The 13,471-nt window shown below is 44.1% G+C and overlaps 1 long non-coding RNA gene across 1 annotated transcript in view; it reads left to right on the forward strand.

Moving 5' to 3' along the window:
• Positions 1-229: 229 nt before the first annotated feature.
• Positions 230-13,471, forward strand: part of LOC116993446 — an 83,044-nt gene continuing 69,802 nt past the window's right edge. Inside the window, exon 1 of the long non-coding RNA XR_004417295.1 lies at positions 230-330. This is a non-coding gene — a long non-coding RNA (uncharacterized LOC116993446). The remainder of the gene's footprint in view (positions 331-13,471) is intronic.

A 13,471-nucleotide genomic window follows, 5' to 3' on the forward strand; every position in this document is an offset into this window, starting at 1 on the left:
ATAACAGCAATAATGTGGACAACAATGCCTTTGGGAGTGAGGCTGCTCTGCTTTATGCTGCCAGGCAAACAGCACAGGGAAAAACACTGGGAAGCTGGCCTATGTTGTTCCTTCTTGCTAAATGGACATGAGGTGGCAGTATTTCAAAATTCAACTGCAGCACCAGCACTACTCAAGCTCTCCACTCGTATCCTCCTACCGGGTAGAGATCATCAGTAACAATCTTCTGTAAAGGGTCATCTGTCTTCTGGTTTTCCTTGGAGTTTATTTAATAAGCCTCTTTGTGGGAATAGTCTCTAAAAACGTCTGATTTTGGAATCTTCCTTTAATGTAAGTATATTTGCTATAATTTCAGGTGAAAGTTTATGGCAGTCTAGTAATGTAGGTTATATTAATATGAGAAGGCCTATCCTGTTTTTTCTTATGTCAAATTTAGAGGATAAATAAAGCCACTCCTACAGCACTACAATTTCACAGTTAGAAGGCTCCAGTACAATAAAACATTGATATAATCGGCAGCTTGTCTTATGACGACAATTTTTCATATCTGCACACTGCCACATTCTCAGAGAGATGCTGTAACACATTTGTCTTGAGCATCACCCTCGGTGCTCTGTGAGATAACAGTGTATGGGGCATCACAGCGGGAGATACATCAGACAGCTCTGGTTCAAAGGGCCAATAGCTCTTGGTGGCCCCTTGAGGGCAAGCTGGCTTGTAGGGTGATTTTCAGGATGACTCGTAGGATAATTTATGGGGCAGTCATGTAAGTGCAAGGCAAGTGCAAGTGTCGGTCTCTCCCTCTGTGACTATCCAGGAGGGACATCAGGGGCTGGCAGACCACGTCAACACAGCCTGGCAGCAGAGCCCTGCAGCTGGAGACAGGCTGTGTCATGGGGCACTGAATGCTCAGGCTGTGTTCCCAGCCCCAGGTTGGTGTGAGTCCACAGCAGAGACTTCGACTGCTGGAACTCAAACCTGTGCTCAGGGTTCAAAATTCATCACCATGTGCTACAGGGTCATGCTAGAGTCCTACATTTGGCATACCTTGCAATGAGCAGGAGCCTTAGGTGCTGAAGGACTGGCCCCCACCTTGTGATCCTTCATTTTAAAGACCTCCGAATCAGGGAAAATTTCTCGAGTAACTTATTTTAAAGTAGAAATCTCCTGGTGAGAAGGACATATATGCTGAGTCTGCAAAAGTTCTTTACAGGGTAACCTAAAGTAAAGGAGGAGAAAAAAGTCAGGGTACTATAAGATGTCTTCTAAAATGGTCTAGGATTGCAAATTTGAATCAAGTCTTGCTGGCTAAGAAGGCTGTTTGACTTGTAAATCAGTTTCTGTTTACAACTGCTGGTGACAGATCCCACGCTATTAAAGATGATGTCATTTCATAGCGAAGTGTCTGTTTTTCCCATGGTAAAGATGGATCTGTCACCCCACATCAGACTTTTGGCTCATCACATCTTGTTTTCTGCCTCTAGGGATGGACAGTGCATAGTACTGTAAAAAACAGCAGTTCACTTGCTCCTTTAAAATTAATGTATCCTTTGAAACAAGGATATTTGTCTCACCACCTGCACATGCTCAATTAATGCCCTAACGCATTAAGCTTCACTGCACTTCCAGTGTCTTGCATCAAGCCAGATCTTGCTGTCAGCACAAAACACGCTGAATTTGTATTAATTTCCATGGAGCTGTACCACCAAAGATTTAAGTGCCTGGTTCCCTACTTGTCTCCAGTGCATATGCAGGGCTCCCCAGGAAACAGCAGCTAGAAGATTTTTATTAGAAGCCTTTGTAAGAACCACTTCTTGTAAGGTCATGAGAGTTTTCTCATAAGCATGTTGAAGAATGGGTAAAAAACAAGAATAGCCACACACGATTTAGTCAATGGTTAATGAAACATATTTCATTGACTCAAAGAAAGCATGCTATTAATGCCCTAACACGCCTCCCAAAGATTCAGAGGGAAAAAACCGTGTTTTTACTTGTTGTCCTTCAGACTTCAGAGATGTTACAGTGACATCCATTACACTGAGAATTTGGGCCCTGGGAGTTCTGCCACTGTTAAAGTATTTGAATCTTACCCGTGTTTCAATATACATTTAGGCTCACTGTTGCTCCTTTCTGTACTGAAAATGAATGTTCCAGGTTTCTAACCCTGACTAGTTACTATCCCAGTCACAAAGGGAACTTACACCTAGTGCTGTACATAAAAGACACACAGAACACCTTAGATAACTTTAAAACAAAGCCCTTAGCTCCAGCAAAAGAGCAGAGAAAACCCAGGCCACAGCAAATTGTAAAACAATATGCAAACAAGAGCATAAGCAAATTGAAAAAAGGGAAATGGAAGTGGCACTTCAAGGCAAAATCCTTTCAATAGGACAGCTGATACCAACACTCCGAGTCTTGTGGATGTAACCAGCTGATAAAATTATGCACTGCTGAGAAATATCATTACCCTGGAACAGAAATAAAGATTAATGTTCAGAAATGAGGAAAAGGCTGGAAGTCTCTGGTGACTGAGAAATGAAGAACAGCATCATTTAGGCTTTGCTCGTTGTTGTTGTTAACTCTCCAGGGAGACCCGGGCTGTGCGCTTTGTAAGCTTTATTGGAACTGCATTGGCATTAATCATGTGCCTGAAGGCAGCATGGCATGCTGTTTGGCAAATGATGCTGTGTGATATGATGAACGGAAGATTTTTTTTTAAATTCTTATCCCTTTAATAATGTTCCCCATGCACAGACTCGATTCTGATCTCACACTGGTTTTAAATAGTGATTTCGCTGATTTATGCTGTCACATAACAGAAAGCAAGGGCAGGATGTTAGGGTGGATACATACAACTAGTCATCACTCATTTGAAAGCATTCTGTGCATTGCATTTTAAATAATGCTAATGATTTTTGCTAATTGCAAAATTAGAAAAAGAATTGAGAAGAAATCAAAATGAAATAAAAATCTTTTTCCTGAAGAAGACAAACTTGATTTTTCCACAGGAGAACAAGGCTTTATTCATTGTTTCCTCTGTTCATGCTCTATAGTATCAGTTTACACCATTATGAAAGGGGATTTAGATTCAAGAAGTTTGTTAGAAAAAAAGGAGGCATAATTAAATACTGTGTATCCCAGGTCATTCCCCACAGGAAATTTGGAGGCACCTCTTCTGCTGTCCTAGAAAAGGGAGTTTGGCCAGGCAAGCATGGGCTGCACTGGGCTCTTGTCCTCTGCCAGAGAGGAGTCCTTGATCTCCTTGTTTACTAATCTGGATATGGACCTGATGACCACAACTTACGAACACAGCACTATCTAAACAGGAGTCACAGAGTTTTCTCTCCTGCCCCACTGTTGTTGTCTTTACAAAATAAGCTGAGAAGCCCATGGATAACACAGGACAAGACTGTATTTCAGTTCTGAGGAGGCAGGATGCTGTGCTACAAGCCCAGAGATAGAGACAGCCTAATTAACTCTAAAAATTTGATTATTCAAGGCTCATTAACACCAGCTGAGTAATACACTGTTATGTTGTTTTGTTTTTTTCTGGATGACAGTCATAGGCATCAGCCAGCAGCTCAGCAGGTAGTGGCTAAAGGCTAAATGATGTTACTACAACTCCTGCTCCCAAACTTTCAAGTTCAACAGCTGGACTCCACTGCTTTTTGCTGTCTGTCTACCAGCAGCAGGTGATATATTTTGCAAACCCCACTCTGCTGAGGAGACTAAGGCCTCTGGGATCTGCATTATGTGCAGATTCCAGAATTTTTCAGGTATTCCTGTATTGTCCTTCAGACAATTCCTTAGCCCTTGAGTGCAGACATAGTTCTAACTCACAGTGCAAATTTCTGCTGGTGATGCAAAGTGACAGAGCGCAGTTCTCTGCTCTTATATGTCTAACTGCCTTAATCCATCAGAAACAATAATTTTCCAAGCAGTGGGATATAATGCCACCAGGAAAGAATAATCACATTTTCTTGATGAATACCCAGGGAAGCTGCCATGAACCCTGCCCAAAGCACTAGGAGACAGAGCCGGGCCTATTCTCATGGTCCCTCAGGAGAAGACAGCCTCCCTTGACATGAAAGTCCTAGACAGAGGATAAGTTTTTTTGATGAGACTGTGCAGTGTGTCAAAATCCTAATTTTTCAGTATATCCAAACTTCCAGAGCACCAGGAGCCGTGCTTACAGGGCACCAGAGACTGTTGCTGCACTAAGCCCACTCCCAGCATACAAAACCATCTCTTCAGAATACGTAGTAGTGCTTTTGCGCTTTTTTTTCCAGCACCTCTATTCAACAAAACATTAATAGTGTATGAAAGCAAGATAATAAATTTATGAAGTCTGAAGTCCCTTTGGTCCTACAGTAGGACCAAAGAAAACTTTGCTGCTGCACTTAGAGGGATGTTTCTGTCATGTTTCAGGGAACCTTGAAGAAGTTAAAAGGCACAGGGTGGTGGCATCCTTCATGTCCCTCCATCAGATGCTTGTTACCAGTTCAATCATGCAGGACATTTTTAAAGATGCCAATCAGAGTGCTAGGTGTTCTTTGCCTGTGAGGAATGAATTTGGGACCCTTAGTTGCTCTGCCAGGCTTGGCATTCCTCTTTCAGCTTTCCCTGTCTTGGAGAGGACCATCCCTGGGCACAGCTGCCAGTACATCCAGCTGGGAGACAGCAGCAGGAGCAGTACCAGAACAGCAAGGGGAGAACGAGGCTGCAGGTTAGCACCAGGGAAACCTTAACAGGTTGGTGGGGAGGTGAGGGAGACAAAACCTCAAATGCACCTAGAGGTTCAATGGGAAAATGGGCTGGAACAAAACAAAAGTTTGGAGTCATCTCTTCAACAAATTCAGATAGTTTTTGCTATTCTGAACCAGAACTATTGTGATGTGTAGATTAGAGCTCCATCAGTTGCTTCGTATAGACAAAAAGGTGTGTGTATATAGCTTCAGTCTTGACAGATGAAGGTGATTATAGGATTTTACTTGATTTGTTTGGTGCACTTGTTTGGGTTTTGTTTGGTTGGGGGTTTTTAGCTTATGGGTTATCTCTTAAAGATTTCCCCCATAAAACATGAGAACTGCAAACTTCCTCCTTGCAAGAAGGGAAAGCCCTGAGTCTGATACATTCATAGGACTTCAAGTGAATGGGTTTTAAGGGAAGGAAAAAAGAAAGATTCAGAATTAAATTATGAGCCCTGAAAACTTTGGAACAAATATTTTTCTCTTGCTCAGTAAACAAGAGACCTCTGCTTGTCTCATCCAATAAGTACCTGGGAGTCATAAAGAATAGAGCCTGCTCCTGTGAGTCAGGATGTCTGCTAGGCACTTCTCAGGAACATTTACCTTGTAAGCTCCTTCCAAGAAGCTATTAACATTGATTTCAATGTGCACAGTGGCATTGCTTTTGCTCTACCAGAACTTTATTGTTTGACACTTTGCTCACACAGCTTTTCTGCTTACATGCATTTGTCCTAACAGCAAGCTGCAGACACAACAGGGGGGAGCAGCCTTCCCCTTTTTCAGTGCTCTCTGTGTATATACTGAATGAAACATAATATTCTTAATAAATAAATCATGCAGTGCAAGATATGTGGGGAGCAGGAGCAAAGGAAGAAAAAGGCTTGACTGAGTTTGGCTGGCAAACTTCAGAGCATGCTGGCCTAGAGTCTTTCATCATTGAAGATTCATACAGCTACTTCTCAACCCTTGATACATATGCAGGCTTGTATTTGTGGAGGTTGCAAAGAAAATCCTTTCAAGTGTAAACAACCTATAAACTCCTTGCTGTCTAAGAGTATCTCTCAGAGGTGCAAGCTGCCTCTGTGCTCACTGCCAGAATAATAGCTCTGAATATTAGCACTTAGACATGGCCAGAAGTATGGCTATCTCTAACAAGTACATGCTAGCTGTACCTCTCAGTTCTGGTCCTGTCTACTGGACCTGAAACAGCCACAGGCCCTGTCTGAGCAGAAAAAACACATGGAAAACAATGGAGCTACTTTCCTGGCTGTGCATTTGTTTTCCAGAAGTGCTGAGTGTCCACAATGCAGGGAGTCTTCCCTTCTGGCTACAGCAAACTGAGGGTGCTCAGAAGGTTTTTGCCTCCACACAGAGGGCAGCCAAATGCAGAATGTGCTGCAGGCCATGGGACAGGAGCAGCTGTGCCATGGCATACTGCCCTGCCAGTGCCACTGTCACGGCCCCAGAGCCCCTTTGAGCCCCAAGCTGGAGCAGCAGGTTCTCAGCACCCCCAGGGGTCCTGGCAGCTCGGTGGGCATGAGTGCCACTTGCTGCTATAGTGGTGCCTGGGCATCATTTCAGAACAGGTCTTGCACAGACACACTTCTGATATTTCCTTGCTGCAGCTTTCACCATGTGCAGCAGTCAAACGTGAGACTATGATTTTGGGAAAAGGACCAATATGGCCTAAAAAGCAAGAAAACAAAACCTTTACGACAGCTGATTGTCATTCTGCTGATGTGCAATTTCATCAACTAGTGACAGAAAAATACTGTTCCACACTAAATGTGGATGGATTGGAGAAGATTATGTTCTTATTGCCCCACAGAAACCAATTATAAAATTCCTGATCCTTTTTCTCTGAAGAGACTCTTTTGGGCTAGACCCAAAATTATACTCTGCCTTTTTGCATGTCTCAAACTCTCCTGCTGCTGGTTGTTGAAAATGAAGGTGAGACTGGTGTTTCCAGTGTTTTCTTGTGGGGTCTGCACTGATCTCCAAAGTGTTTCTGTGTCCAGAGTTCCCACACTGTTGTTTCACAATTGTCCACCTGCTCCTGGTGGGTTAAACAATGTTCTTCCTATCACTCCTCCAAATGTTTGGGATTTCTGATGAAAGAGGGAGCAACAATGTCCTTTACTGTTACAAGAGTGACATTTTTACATTTGCTGACATTTCCTTCTGTTTGTAGTATCCCAGAGCCAAGTCAAACAGCCCCACCTCCTCTTGCCATTCTTGCTGCTGACAGCTCTTCCCAGTTCACCTTGTGGTCGTGCATTTCCAGGCAGTGCTGTGCTTCAGCTTTGTGGGACAGTCTCACTCTCAGTGCCTGTTAGAGCAGTCAGCTCCTCTACCCCAAGCCCAGCTTCTCTGGCCCCTACACTCCCCTTTCTCATCGTGGCTGTCTCTGCCTGCAGTGAGGCTTTGGCCTGCAGTGAACGGAGCAGCCAGAGGATGTTTGTACCATCACAGCCACTTTTTCCCAAACATGCCCTTATCACTCAGCTGGAGAGAACAGGGTCCCTGAGTGGAGCAGCAAAGCTGGTCTGAGAGACCCTTCAATGACATCTGCTTCTTCTTCCCTGCAACCTGTGAGTCGCCAGCCCTTTCTCCCATCAGCGATGGGAGCAGGCTTCACCAGCCACAGTCAAAATCTCTGCAGCACAACCTGGGGATTTGCACCCCAAATTCCAGTGACCCAGATGGGTAAGTCTGGAACATGGACTTCTGTTGGCACCCTGTTGTGAAATGGTTTCACAGCCTCACCACAATGGGCGTTTTGCAGAGAGAAAACTCCCAAATACCCCCAAGTCTCCCAGTCTCCCAGCTTCCTTCACCATCATCTGCTCTTTTTTAAAATTATTTTTTTTAAGAAATGAGAATGTTTGCTATAAATGAGAACATAGCCTTTGAAGCTGAATGTAAAAGAGTAATTTCCTTTTGGATCCTGTAAGAATTTTGCATAGGGAGAACAAAGAGGCACTGTATAAGATGTGTAAATAGTTGCATCACTCTGATTTATGTTGAAAACACATTTACTTAAAGCTACAGGAACTATAAAAGATGGTCTGAAATACTCTCTGGGCTTCCTATCTTTCATGAGAAGTGTTTCACAACAGAAATAAAATATATATACTAGCTGCAACAGTAGACTGTTGATCATGAGCTGTTCTTCCTCCACGTCTGTTTCTCCAGGCTTTCACAAAGTCCTCACTGTCAGGCCTAAATTTGACTCAGTTGGACTATGGACAGGTTATCTGCAAAAGGAAACTAACCCTTCAGTAATGTTATACACCCATGACATGATCAGCATAGATGGAGAGGGCTGAAGGAGCTGAGGTAATAAGGGCAAAGTGCAGAAATGGATGATGGACAAAAAGAACATGTGGCAGCAAGGTAAAATGCAAGAGGGAAATTAGTCCAGGAGTACCATGCTCCTTGGGCACCTGAGTGCACATTGGGAAACCATTGGAGTGATTTTCTTGCAGATCTAGTGACTATGCCATGTAAGAAATGGTGCAGAAAAGAGTCAGAAGTGATTGAGAGTCCCTGTGAATACTGTGCCAGGTGCAGAGGTGGGTACAGCAGCCAGTGTAGTTAAGGGAAAGGGAAAGCTGCTCTACAGCTGCCCCAGCAACATGAGGTCCAGAGTGTGCATTCTACAGAGTGTGATGAATGTAGGGTGGGAAAGAAAATACAGTCCCTGCAAAACCACACTGGGATGTGCTGTAAAGAGAGGTCGTACAGATGCTTGTGTGTGTAAAGATGAAGGAGTGGGGCAGCACTGAGCTTTGCACTGAGCAGTGTTCCACTGCTCACCTCGTGCCTTCCCTCCAGTACAGGGAGCAGTGCAGAAGTGCAAGGACACCTTGTTATGGACACTCCTCTGTCTTAATTTCTCCTTCTCTGAAAAAGAGGCCAGAAAGGAAATTAAATTATGAATGTAGGGGAAGCTACTTAGAAGAAAACATGGCCATTTGTGCAATGAAAATGGAGGTCAGTCATACCAAAGCACCAACACACAGCCACGTCATTACCAGCCTTTGGTGACACAGTGGGCTGACATCCAAAGCGGGGTGAGGCAGGACAAAGACCTTCCATGAGAACTTGCAGCAGGAAAGGCTACAGCTGCTGGGAAACAGGGGTGCAGAGGTAATCCAGACTCCAAATGACAAAGTCGTGGAGGAAAATTTGGGAATGAGAGAAGAAAGAAAAGGTTAAATCCTTGAAATGGTCTGGAAAATGGGTGTGTGTGCTATCACAAGGGCTGAGCCCCACAGCTGGTGCTGAGCTGTGGGTCTGGCAGGGAGTGCAAGCTCTGTTCTTTGCAGGAGGGATGTGAAAGGACCAGGAGGGAAGGTGGTGAGGAGGAGGTTCAGGGGTCCAGTGGTGGCCAGTTGATGTCAGAAAGTTAGTGTGAAAATAAGCTACTGAAGGGTTAGGTATATTTACCTTTAGTTAAAATTTCAGGTGGCAGTTTTGCAGCTTCAGGCCAAATCCTGTTCCCTACTGAGGCTACAGGTACAACTCTCTCTGACTTCACTGGCACCCAAGAGTTCACTTCAAGGGGGAGGAAGAGGAGTACTTGGCTGAATAGTGCTGGAGGAGTGTCTCTCACCCTCCCTGTTGTTTTCCCCTCTGCCCTGGAGTTCCAGTTGGAGCTGCTCCTGGCTGAGTCAGTGCAAGGTGCTCCCTGGTGTCAGGCATTGGGAGTCACTGCTTGCTGTGTGACCTTGGCCCCAGGGAAGGAAGCAGAGGTGGGGGAGAAAGAGCAAACCCAGTCTGAATATTAAGTCAAACTGAAGAATGTGCATTTGTTCTCAGGCAAGACACCCAAACCCCAGAGCCATCTCTGAGGCTTTCACTTGAGAAAACCACAAAAATGGTGCAGAAAACTTTGCATGGCTGCACTCTTACCTTAGGATTTGACATTGATAGCTCATGTTCAGTCACTTAGTCCATATGCTGCAAATGATCAGCAGTGCCATGACTGTGGCATTTTGACAGGGCAGAACCGCATCTCTTCTCACCCACTTACAGGATCCAGTCATTAAAATCCTGGTTTTTCTGCCCAAGTGTAAGAAAAGTCTTTGAATGTCAATTAGTCCTGTCTAAAAAGACAGTATTGCTTTTCTATCTTTAATCTCAGGAAGAAAGGAAACAATTACATGGTCCAAAGTCTTAAGTAATAGCCTGTAACTCAGACTATCTTCTCAGTGATTGCAGCTAGTGTCATGACCCTTGAGAAATAACCTCAAACACCTCTTTGACACCACTGGTCCACTTAGATGAGAAATAGGGTACCCATTTAATATTTTACATCTCTTTCTATGATAGTATTAATTTTTTTTTTTTTTTTTTAATGAAAGAGCACATACTCTGTTCTGGACTCTTGAAAATGCAACTAAACAAAGTACAGGCCAGAAAAAATCCTTGCCAAAATACTCTAGCATCAGGAAACGTTCATATCCACCATGGCAAGTCCTTCCAGGGAGAGAGGAGAAGGGCACCTTTTGCTGTTGTGGTGCAGGGCAGGGATCAAAATCAAGCAGCCAATGCACCGAGTCATAACCAGACTTAGTAGAGGAGCTGGTTGAGATCATGCAGGTGAGCCAGCCGTGGTAAAGTCACTGCTGCAAAAAGGGACTGTCTACAGAGAAGAAGCTTCATCAGAAGCAACTCAGCAAGCAGTGACTGCAGTCAGCTGGTACTTTGCACACCTTCCCTGCATGAATCTGCTCCCTGAGTAGCGATCTGCTCTTTCACATTCAGACACTGTTCATGGGAGAATGGAAGACATTTTTGTTATTTAAAGCAGTGCCTGTTCAGTCCCTTGCACCCCAATTACTTTCTACTGAGATTGTATTGAAGCCCTTTATAGTATTTTGAGCAATATAATTGTTTAGAGACATGATTGCATCTGGTACCTTGGCCAGGAAATGCTGGATTTTTTCCTAATTTCCCTTGGATAAATCTGTGAGTCTTGATTTCATTGTTTATATGTATGAGATATTCAGTAAACGGGTACATGCATAAGGAATACATGTGCCTATGCAACTCTATGTTTAAACAACCAAAACTTGTGTAACAATCATAAACAGCCACTTAATTTAATGTTGCAAGTTTTCTTTCTCTCTCTCTGTTTCTGTATTAGTGTATTTATGGTTGCTGCATCTTTCCAATCAGCCCTTCAGAGCCTGGGAATTGTGTCTCCTCCTTTCTGCAGAAAAGCACCTACCGTGTTTTAGAACCTAGTGCCAATAAATAAATCAAACAACAGCTTGCACCAGAGATCTGGGACTCTCCACAATTGTTTTTATCTTTGAGTGAATGATGTGTGGTGGAGAAAGCTGCTGAGCTTGCAGCTGCAAAGACTGAAGCCCTTTATTTATCCACTGAACAGATAAAACAAGGGTGATGGGAGAGCAAACTTCCCCACATTGCCCCATGCAGGCTGGGACAAACCCCTTCCAGCAACAATTCAGTGTCACTGCTCTGTCTTTGGTGCTGTGCCAGCTGTGACAGTGGCTTTTGGTGATAGCAGCTTCTTATCACTGAAAACTGGCCATGAAAGGGTCTCTCTCCCATAGGTCAACAAACAGATGTGCATAAAAAGGAAACCTTACAAACATTTGAGTAGTTCCTGATGTTTAATTGCACCCAAGGGCTGCACTGTTGGTGTCAAGCACGTGTTCCCTTTCCTAGAGCAGCACAAGAAGATTAACTGTGAGAGAGCCACATGTAGCACCCTGACTGAAATAGGGCAACATGATTAATGTTCAGGCTGTGCTTATTAAGCAGAGAATCGTGGAATCACTTAGGTTGGAATAAATATTCAAGATTATCTAGCCCAGCCTTAAGCATGTTCGCCATTAAACCGCATCCACATGCCTTTCAGTTTCAGGAATAGTGATTCCAGTGCTCCCCTGGGCAGTTTGCTCCAATTATTGACAATGCTTTCAGAAGAAATTTTTCCTAATACCCAGGCTAAACCTCCCTGATGCAACTTGAGGTTATTTCCTCTTGTCCTGCCTTTTGTGACTTTGGAGAAGAGAACAAACCCCACCTGGCTACACACTCTTTTCAGGAGCTATAGCTAGTATCATTCTCCTTTTCTCCAGTCTAAACACCTGCAGCTCCCTCAGCCACTCCTCATAGTTTGGCTTCTGATGCCAAATCTGGTCTTGCAACTCTCTACATCTTCAGAAGTGACAGCTTCTCTGTTAAACTAACTCGACCTTCTACTGTGATCGAACATTTTTTTCATGTAATTCAGTCACGAGGCTTTTTTAAACATAGGAGCCTGACATGGACTTTCTCTGTTTTGAGTCCTATAAGATTAAAAAACCAGGCCTGGCTCCAGTACTGAGCCCTGGGGACACCACTGGTGACCAGCCACCAGCTGGATTTAAATTCACCACCACCCTCTGGGTGCAGCCAGTCAGCCAATTTTCTACCCAGCAACGTGTGGACCCTTTCAAGCCATGAGCATCCAGTTTCTCCAGAAGAATGCTGGCCTGCATGCACAATGACCTGGATGCAACCAGCTCAGTAAATCCTGCAGTCACAGTGGCTGTAACCTGGAGATGTTACATGCATGGATTGAGTGCATCCGTCACATCTCCCCAAGGTGCTTGCACACCTGGACAGCTCATGGTCAGGATATGGGGCTGGTTGTGCCTCTGCCTTGGCCCAGGACTTCTCTGCTCTGCAGGGTGTGAGCTGGTGTGCAAAACCACTTTCATCATCTTCAGAGCATATTTACTCTCTATGCTTAGCTCAGGTAGGAGAGGCCTCCTTTGCCTGTAATGCTTTTGGTGAAGCAGCCTTGCTAAATCCAGCAGATACCTGATCCAGCCTCTCAGCTCAGCACAGGATGTCCTTGTCAGCCTCAAGCAGCATTATACCTCAAAGTGTATGTTGGAGTGTTTCACTGCACTGCTCAGGGAGTTCAGACCCTGCTACCAGCCAGCACAGCAATAAAATCAAGGCCAAGCAAACACAAAAGGGGCTGAAAGATGACTAAATTTTATTGAAGAAAAGCATTTCACAAAGAAAACCGGAATTATTTCAGTAAATTAGATGAAAGAACACACACCTATAAATAAAAAAAGAAAATTGCAGGAAAGCAGTTCTTTCCAGAGGAATGAAATTTTCCTTTTTGCCCTCTGGTGATCAATGGTAAAGCCACAGCATATTTCACTAGGAATAGCAAAGCATGCCTGAAGACTTCCCCAGAGACAACAGTAATCTTTAACAATTTGCACTGGAGCAGCAGAGAAGGTCACTTGCTCTCTGTGCATGCTGGGGGTAATGTGAGAGTAGGTCAGGTACAGGTCACAGATCTCTGTTAAAACAGACACAGGAGTCCCTGTACCCTGCAAAACTTGTGGCAAAAAACAACCCAAATATTGGAGCTGTTATGCCAGCTCATAGGTTCCAGGGAGTAGGTACAAGTATTGTCTTGCTTTTTTCAGCTCTACAGTCTTTACCCTAAAGCCTGATTTTGTGGGTGCTGGGAATTTCCTCCATTTGATCTGTACTCCAAACTCACCAACATCAATAGGATTCTGGGGTTAACTACACACTGCTTCTGGTTCTCCCCTTCCATTTAAAATGCCAGAGAAATCAGTAACCACAGCTAAGTTAACAAAAAACTGAAGTTTACCATTCTTACTGGATGTACAACCCTTTTGAGAAGACTCAATGTAATTGTGCTGTAT

The sequence above is a fragment of the Catharus ustulatus genome, chromosome 3 (assembly GCF_009819885.2).
Source record: "Catharus ustulatus isolate bCatUst1 chromosome 3, bCatUst1.pri.v2, whole genome shotgun sequence".
Taxonomy (NCBI): Eukaryota; Metazoa; Chordata; class Aves; order Passeriformes; family Turdidae; genus Catharus; species Catharus ustulatus.